We start from the raw sequence: 10423 nt of genomic DNA, 5'->3' as shown, positions 1-10423 counted from the left end.
ACTCTCTCTCCCTTCCCTTGAAATCACTTCTCTCTCTCTCTCTCTGCCAACGTACACGACATTCGTTCCATTGCTTTGTACTGTTGTTTTTGCTCTCTCTCTCTCTCTCTCTCTCTCTCTCTCTCTCTCTCTCCTCGGCCGTGTGAGTCATGCCTATACACATGGCGCCGTGTGAACTCGGATAGAAATTTCAATTGTTTGGTTGTTTTTATATGTCCGAGAGGGTTTTTTGTTTTTCTATTTAGTACCTTCTCGTATGTACAGGAATGGCAGAAGAATTTGGATGTGGAACTTGTAGGAAGGATTGTAGGTAAAAGTACCTTACAGTATTATAAGACGCGTATGTCATAATATTCGAAGGGCTACGGTGCATATCTCGTTATACTTTTTTGAAAAGATTTAACAGCATACCTTGAAGAATGCCGTTTGTGTTTAGCGTTGGAATTAATGTATAGGTTCCAATTTTACAGGTTTACTTTTTTATTTTCAAATTTGAATTTTACAAGTTTTAATTTTAGCTTTTTTTTATTTTGCAAGTGTTTTTTATTTTACGAGTTTTTTTATTTTACAAGATTTTTATTATTCAAGTTTTTTATTTTATATTTTTTATTGTAAATATTTTATTTTATAGGTTTTTATTTTAAATATTTTATTTTGAAAGTTTTTATTATACAACTATTCTTTATTGTACAAATCTGTATTTTAAAGATTTTATTTTATAAATTTTCTATCATTTTTATAAGTTATTTTAAAGTTTTTATCTTAACTTTTTATTATTATTATTTTTTTTTTTACAAGTTAGTTTTTGTAAGACTTACTGATTGAATGGAAGCCAGGTATGAATTCACAGGTATTTCTCACGCTTCCAAACTAAAATAAGAATTGTTTTCAGGCTCTAATGCCGCAACAAATAAATACTTTACGAGTCTTAACAATATGCACTGAGTATTATCACAGCTGCCCAGTCACATTTGCGGTGATTTATGCCTGCTTTCCATATTTCAACATTGAGACCGTTTTAGAGAGAGCAAGACTAATTCGCGTTTCATTTTTACTGTAGTAGTGATGAATTAGAATAAATATCATGTGTAGAAAACTTCCAAATCCATTTATTTATATATATATATATATATATATATATATATTATATATATATATATATATAAAACTGTACACCTCCTCTTCGAAGATATTCTCCAAAAGGCTTCTAGCTTTCCCATCAACTGTTTTGGGATGAAGTTGCAGGCCCCATACTTCACCACCCTCACTGCGACTCACCGCGGTTGAATAGCAACCGCTCTTGTAATTCCTACCTAGGAAAACAGTGGTTTTTAAAAAGGAACTTTGTTTAAACAATTTTGAATTGGATGTCACTCGTCCAATTTTCAACAGGCCTGTATAACCAATTTCGAATTTGTATGTCACTCGTCCAATTTCTCAACAGATCCTGTTAAAATTGGATGCCACTCGTCCAATTTCTCAGCAGAATCGTTAAACCAATTTTGAATTGGATGCCCACTCGTCCAATTTCTCAGCAGAATCTGTTAAACCAATTTTGAATTGGATGTCACTCATCCAATTTCTCAACCTATCCTTAATTGGATGTCACTCGTCCAATTTTTCAACTGGTCCTGTATAACCAATTTCGAATTGGATGTTTACTCGTCTAATTTCTCAACAGGTCCTGTTAAAACCAATTTCGAATTGGATACCACTCGTCCAATTCTCAACAGATCCTGTTAAACCAATTTTGAATTGGATGTCACTCATCCAATTTCTCAGCACACTGGGAAAACGACGAAGTTAGTCGTCAAGAAGATGATGGGAGAAAAGTAGAGTATTTCGTGAAACATAATTTCGAAGGTGGGCCAAAGCGGCGTAAGAAACATTAGATAAGAACTTACATATGCGGGCAGAGTGATATGAAAATATTGATATAAGTAATCCCGGTAGCAAGTTCCCGAGATGTATACTAGTATTGCAGAGCCCCGGTTTTTTACCCGTAGGTTAGATTAGGTTGGAGTTAAGTATATCTTAGTTTTACCAGACCACTGAGCTGATTAATAGCTCTCCTAGGGCTGGCCCGAAGGATTAGATATTTTTACGTAGCTAGGAACCAATTGGTCGCCTAGCAACGGGACCTACAGCTAATGTGGGATACGAAACCACATTATGTTGAGAAATGAATAACTATCTCCAGAAAATAAATTCCCCTGATTCCACGTTGGCCGCGCCGAGAATCGTCCTTTGGACCACCGGATTGGTAGCCGAGCGCGAAACCACTCGTCCAACGAGGAACTTAGGTTGTGATAGGTTAGGTTAGTTCAGTGAATCATTTAAACTGTAATTTGGGTAGGTTAGGTTAGGGTAGGTTAGTTCAACGACATTCCAGTTGTAATTTGGGTGTGGGAAACATAATAAGATTACTTCCAAGAAGTCTCTATCGTTAGTTTTCAGATATGGCATCCAGCTTTTTTCAGGGAAGGTCCTGGTACTCGGTTACAGTTCGGACATTTGCTTCCCGGTACTTCTTGGCAAGGGCTCGTCAGTAAGAAGCGACCCCGACTTAGGATAAAGCAATGTTGATAATGATAATGATGATGATAATGAGCCATCTGCGACCTTATTAGCTATTACGGAATGGCATGTTGGCACAGACAGAAGCCCGAACAACCTTGAATAGTGACGATAAAGCACACCACAGGTAAAGATTTGTCTTCTTTAAACCCTTTAATCGTCGTATCTCGCCCGGGGCTACCTGGAGGAGGAGGACCACCACCACTTCCAAGCCACAGAGATTCTGTGGGATATCACCATCGCATTTGCTCTATCTCACCGGCCATGTCTTCTTCTTCGATTGATGATCCAAAACGGAAGACTTGGATTTTTTTTTTTTTTTTTTTTAAAAGTATGCGATCAAAGGGAATGACATCTGGTGCACTCGAGGGAACCTTTTAAGATGGCACCCAGCTGCGGTTGGTGTCATCTGTATCCATCCCTATCTTCCTCCCCCCCCCACTCTCCCCCTCACTCCATCCCCCAACTCTCTCTCTCTCTCTCTCTCTCATCACACACACACCTTACTCCTCCTCCTCCTCCTCAAACCACCTGACACACACACCTCTTCCTCCTCCTCCTCAAACCACCTCTTACACCCCTCTCCTCCTCCTCCTCCTTAAACCACCTCCTTCACCCCTCCTCCTCTTCCTCAAACCACCTCACACCTCCTCCTCCTCCTCCTCAAACCACCTCACACACCCCTTTCCTCCTCCTCCTTCTCCAACTACCTCACACCCCCTCCTTCTCCTCCTCCTCAAACCAACTCACACACCCCTCTCCTCCTCCCTCACACACCCCACTCCTCCTCCTCCTCCTCCTCCTCCGTAATCCCTTCTTTGACCTATGAATTTTCATTTTTCATTTTGGGGCGAACTCTTTTTGTCTTGGTCGCAAGGCTTGACTTATAGTTTTAATGACGATGAAGAATTGTTTCGAGGGAGAAACGGATTCCTTTTTGTCGTATCTTGAGCCACCAGAGGGACCTTTGGCTTTTAGGGTTGGGGGGGGATGCAACATCTATTCATCTTCCGTCTACAGATGCCTTTGGGTAGACGTAAGTTTTAGAACAAATCGAATATTGTAGAGTTCTCATCAATTCCAGCATCATACGTTCGCTCAAGTTTCCATTTTATTTAGCAAAGTGACGTAGCTGTCAGAAGATTTTAATATATAGCGTTGTCCACAAAGTCCCAGTACCATCACAAGCCATAAATACTTGCAATGGTACTGGGACTTTATGGACAACAATCTGACATTATTACGTTCACGGAAGACAGAACCAGAGATACGTATTACATCGTAATCCAATTTTTTTTTATTTGTTACGAATCTTTACCAAGAGGAAAACGAATGAAGCAGCTCGGTCGCTAAATCAAACGCTTCCGAAATATTAGGAAAACATGACGTTAGAGGGCGCGTGGTTCATTAGTTACTGTCACAGTTTTAATTTCGTAAATACGCTTCTGTGATTGCTTCGCTGCTCTTTTTCTTCGTGATATATTGGTTGGCTTGCTTCGTCCTGAGCTAGAGTCGCTTGTCTTTTTTTTTTTTTATGTAAAGGCACCAGTCCCATTTTGAAGTTGTTTACTCGGCTAATAGTAGAAACCGTTTTATTTGCCAGTCAGATAAATGTGTTTTGTGTAATACACACGTGTATTATTTTTTGTATTATGTGGTGTACCTGAATCAGTCTGTTTTTCTTTATATTTCATTAATGGAATTTTTAATAAGTTTCTACATTAGAACTGATCATTTACATAATTGTTATAAATTCACACACATACATACACAAACATAGACGCCACCTGTCAAACACAAACACACGCGCACACACATGCAAACACATACAAACAAACACACACGTATAGACACCACATGTCAAACACCAACACTCGCGCACACACAAACACATACAAACAAACACACATTTAGACGCCATATGTCAAACACACACATATGGACACCACACAAACACATACAAACAAACACACACATATAGAGGCCACATGTCAAACACAAACACATACAAACAAACACAAACATATAGACTCCACGTGTCAAACAAAAACACGGACACGCACACACAAACCACATACAAACAAACACAAACACAACGCAAGTGCGCACACAAACACGCCGCAACTGCACACAAACACACATATAGACGCCACATGTCAAACACAAACACATACAAACAAACACACACAAACGCTACAAATACACACACATATTAACCGCCACAGGTCCAACACAAACACATACAAACAAACACAAGCACATACACAAACACGCCACAAATACTAAACACATATAGACGCCACATGTCAAACACAAACACATACAAACAAACACGCCACATGTCCAACACAATCACACATATAGACGCCACATATCAAGCACAAACACACACGCATACACGCACAAAGACACACAAACCCTTTACTTTCACGCACGACCCCGGAGGCCCGATGTTACAAGCGATGGAGTCCATCGATCAGCATAAATTTCAGAGCGTTTAAAGACTTTCCCGTAATGATCGCTGACTTTTAGTGGCCCTTTCGAGAGCATTAATGGCCTGGGAGTGAGCGATAAAAATCGACTCGCCTTAAACTTTTGAACTTCGGGGAAGAACATATGCGTTGATTACGAGGCAGAATTAGATGTAGGGGTTGTAGAGTGGAGTTTTTTTATGTAGTTTATTATTATTATTATTATTATCATTATTATTATTATTATTATTATTATTATTATTATTATTATATTATTTTGGCATGTTTATTATGGCTACAATTTTACTATATTTATGATATTTTTGTTAACTAGTTTCTTTTATTTTTTACATTTTTAAAATGTTTTTTTTTTTTAGGTAGATTATTATTATTGCATTTTTTATTATGGCTGCAATTTTGTACTATTTATGATATTGTTTGTTAACTAGTTTTTTTATTTTTTACATTTTTAAACGTTTTTTTTGTATGTAGTTTTATTATTATTATTTATTTGTATTTTTATTATGGCTACATTTTTACCATATTTATGATATTTTTGTTAACTAGTTTTTATTTTTACATTTTTAAGTTTTTTAGGTAGATTATTATTTTTTTAATTTTATTTTGGATACCAATTTATCATACTTATGATATTGTTTGTTAACAAGTTTGTGTGACAGTAATGTTTTTGTGTGTGTGTGTGTTTGTGTGTTTTCTGTATTGATCGCATTTACAGTTTAAAGTAACACGTGAATGACAGTAATAATTTTTTCCATTTTTTTCCCCATTTTCCAAGTTTATTTTAGGGAGATTATTATTATTATTATTATTATTATTATTATTATTATTAGTTATTATTATTATTATTATTTTATTATTATTATTATTATTATTATTATTATTATTATTATTATTATTATTATTTTGCACTTATATTAGGCTATAATTTCCCATTTAGGATATTGTTTACTAACTAGTTTTTGTGATAGTAATTTCTTTTTTATTTTTGTGTTTCTGTTTTAATCGTATTGTTTTATAGTAACGACGTGAATGACAGCAGTATTAGCTTTGCCAATGGCAGGCTTTTGTATATGTATGCTAATATACAGCTTGCTAATAAGGAGTTTTTTTTCCTTTTAACTTCTTAAGAAAACTTTTGTTTCTCGAGATTTCCGTGAGAATTGGAGGTGTGTGTGTGTGTGTGTGTGTGTGTGTGTGTGTGTGTGTGTGTGTGTGTGTGTGTGTGTGTGTGTTTTTAAGCCGAACTTTAACTCAAGGGTCAAGTGTCTCTCTTGTAAGGTGTATATACTTTTTTTGTACCAGCACTCTATCTGGTACCGAGTTTTTTTTTATATTAGAAACTAATTATTGTTAACAAACAATATCATAAATATAGTAAGATTGTAGCCTTAATAAAAATGCAAAAATAAAAAAAATAATAATATACCTAAAAAAAACTTTTAATAGTAAAATGATAGCCTTAATGAAAAATGCATAAATAGAAAAAAATAATCTACCTAAAAAAACTTTTAAGAATATATAAAAAAAATAGCAAACAATATCATAAATATAGTAAAATTGTAGCCTTAATAAAAATGCAAAAATAAATCAGTAATAATATAAAAATGTAACGTAATAGTTGAATTTACACTAACGAATTTCCTTGTTAATTATATATATATATATATATATATATTATATATATATATATATATATATATATATATATAATTATATTAGTTTGATCATATATATATTCTAGAAGCTTTGCTGTTTACTTATCGAATGGGTCTGGTTACTTCAAACGTGGGTGAATAGTGTCAAACTTCTCTCTCTCTCTCTCTCTCTCTCTCTCTCTCTCTCTCTCTCTCTCTCTCTCTCTCTCTCTCTCTCTCAATGTCACTTTCGTTCATGTATCTACAAGATGACTTATGCTCTATAGTACAGACCTTTACCAGCGCTTTGCAATCAGGTGACTAGCGTCTCTCTCTCTCTCTCTATGTCACTTTTATTCGTGTAGCTGAGACACGACTTATGTCACTTCAGCATAAGGTAGGTAACACACGAGAAGTCGATTTTTTGTCGTAGCCTTTTTAAAAAAAAAAAAAAAAAAAAAAAAAAAAAACAAAAAAAAAAAAAAAAAAAAAACGGCTAAACGATCTGTGTATTATAGTTATCTCTAATGGCCTGCCTTTTATCTTTGATCTGGAGTGCGAATGCCTCTTCAAGTTACATCTGCGTTCGAGATTTTAATACCCCGCTGGTCACCGGGTACGCTTCGAAAACCTTGCCTCCTTTTTTTTTTTTTTTTTTAGCCAATCAGCGTTCGAGCAACGGAACCCTGTGTATATATACGACCCGCTTATGGCTCGACATATACATAAATATAGCCATGCTTCACCCATCGTAAAACCACGAGGGGCATTAAAGGCTAAATTGAGTACCCCAAACCGTTATTCATGACTCATGAATAGAGTTGCGAAGTCCTGTACGACTCTCTCTTTCTCTATCTCTATCACACTTTTTCTTCATTCGTGACAGATTTCGATTTTCGTAATTTCGGAATTGTTCGCATTACTCTCTCTTCTCTCTCTCTCCCCTCTCTCCTCTCTCTCTCTCGCTCTCTCTCTCTCTTTCTTCATTCGGAGATTCCTATTTCGTATTTTCCGAAAACATTCTCTCTCTCTCTCTCTCTCTCTCTCCTCTCATCTCTCTCTCTCGCTCTTCCTTCGAGAGAGATTTCGATTTCGCATTTTCGGAAAGAATTCGGGTTGTCATAATATCATGATATGCGCGCTGAAGTATCGTTTGATCCGTTGCATGGACGTAAATCCCATTGCATGCAAATTGCAGCTCTAGATAGAATCGGGATAGAGGAAGGTGCTTGGAAAAATCACACCTTTCTATGACCATTCCCCCTCCCCCGTAGGGGGGGGTAGTGCCATCAGTGCACATCATTCGTTGCAATGTAGGCATTACTTAAGGTTCTTTGCAGCGTCCTTTCGGCCCCTATAGCTGCAACTACTCTCATTCTTTTTTACTGTACCTCCGTTCGTATTCGCTTTCTTGCCATCTTACTGTCCACCTTCTCCTAACAATTGTTTCAAAGTGCAACTGCTTTGAGGTTTTCCTCCTCTTACACCTGTCAACCCTTTTACTGTCAGTTTCTATTTCAGCGCTGAATGGCCTTAGTTGCCCCAGTGCCTGGCATAATGCCAAAAATCTATATAAATCAAAATCTATGACCCTTCCTTAAATACCGGAGACCTAAGATTAAGATGCAGCATTCTCAATTCTCACAGCTATGGTATAGAGCAAAAAAGGGTTCGCTGTAAATCCAAGGATAATGTCATGACGCTCTGAAAAGGCCATAGAAATTGGCAGATGATTCCCAAAATGTTCAGGTGAATGGCTGTGAACTCGCAGGTGATTGACATCCTGTCAAATCTTGACCCTGTTGCTTTACAACAAATTGTAGATGAGGTTAATGTCTGATCAATCTTTTTTAAGTTCAAACGACGTCACCCATGCTTAATTAAGTATGTGTAGAAAACGTACAAACAAACAAACATATATATATATATATATATATATATATATAGTATATATATATATATATAATATATATATATACATATATTATACACACACACATATATATATATATATATATATATATATATATATATATATATATATAGTATATATATATATATATATATATATATATATATATATATATATATATATATATATATATATATATATATATATATATATATATATATATATATATATATAAATATTGTAGACGACCAATATAAATGAACAGAAAAATATGACCAAAGAGTAATTATATGGATTGATACACATAACTTTAATTATTTTTTGGTTTGCGTGACATTTTGCATTTAATATATATGTGGAGGCTATACTTTGGAGAATTAGCAACAAGGGTTCTAAGTTTGGAGAGAAATTAATTGATATGTTCATACAAATTACGTTTTATTCTTCGTTAGGGATTCTTACAAGGGTTTTCCACCTCTGAGTTACTGGGCTCTTGGACTGATAAAACTTAATTGGCACTTGTTGCAATTACGAGTCTATAGGCACGAGGGAAATTTACTGAGTATTGATTGTCACTTTCACTGTCTTTGATTGCTTCGCACACACACTTTTGACAACCTGTTCTTCTTCTGGGGATTCTTCTGTCTTTCTCTCTCTTCTCTGCCTGTTGCTGCGCCATGGTTTTCCTCGTTCCCTTCTTTGTCGTTATCTTCTCTCGACTTCTCTGTTCCCCTTTTTTCTCTGCTCTCTTTTCTGCCTGCTCTCTCTCTGTCTCGCCTTTTTGTTCAGTTGAAATCTCCTTAGCCCCGCCTTTGGATTTTTGGATTCTGACTGGGTGTGGCATTTTCTGAAAGACTTTTTGTGTCTTAGTGGCTACTAACTTCATACGAGACCGCCTTCCTGTCAGGTCTTTTATACAGTAATTTCGTAGGCTTTGAATTTGTATACGCCTCCTTCTTCATGTCCTGGCTTCTTAGGGGCGTATCCCTTGGTAACCTCATAGGTCATTCGTTGATACCCCTTTTGGGCTGTCTTATGACCAACACTCATGGCTTTTGATTCGTCGAACTATGAGGCCTACCTTTGGGAGGGTGGAGCTTTTAAGAATTTGGTACTTCCCTCTTTCTAACAACGGGTCATAGAATTCCTTTTTAACGTATGCCAGATGGCTCTCTCTGACCTGTTCACGAAAGGAACGCCGATTAGTCATAGGCGCTAATGAGAGTAGTTTCCAATTTCTCGAAGATGCCTGGGCGATATCCTTCGTCGCCCATAATCTCTTGTTGGTCACTAATCGCTGGTACGGACGGAGGCTTTTTGGGGGAGATGAAAACCAGATGTCTAATGGCTAAAAGCCTAATGTTTGGAGTAACAAAATCCCTTCGCTAAGAAAAATCATTATCGTATTCCCTTTTCTCTTTTTCTTCTCTTATTATCCGTTTCGTAGCCTTTTTTTCTAAGTATTATTAAGTTATTGCCTTTTGTAATAACGAACACTGTGCCACACTATTACAGTCTCGGCCCGCTACCTCGCGACTCCGACAGCGTTAACTAAGCTGAAGCAAATATTATACCTACAAGAGGACTCCTAACTTATGCTTCTTGGAAATCATATTGAAACTTTAACTTAAAAAACATCGAAAGTGAATGTAAACATAAGCAAATCCTTGATTAAGTAACGTTAAGGGCAACAATCAAAATGAATGTAAACATGAGTAAATTCTTGAGTAAGTAATATTCAGAGAAACATAAAAACTGAATATAAATATGAACAAGTACTTGATTAAGTGATATTAAAAGAATCATCA

Source organism: Macrobrachium nipponense, chromosome 15 (genome assembly GCF_015104395.2).
Source record: "Macrobrachium nipponense isolate FS-2020 chromosome 15, ASM1510439v2, whole genome shotgun sequence".
NCBI classification, from domain to species: domain Eukaryota; kingdom Metazoa; phylum Arthropoda; class Malacostraca; order Decapoda; family Palaemonidae; genus Macrobrachium; species Macrobrachium nipponense.
This window is presented reverse-complemented; position numbering follows the sequence as displayed.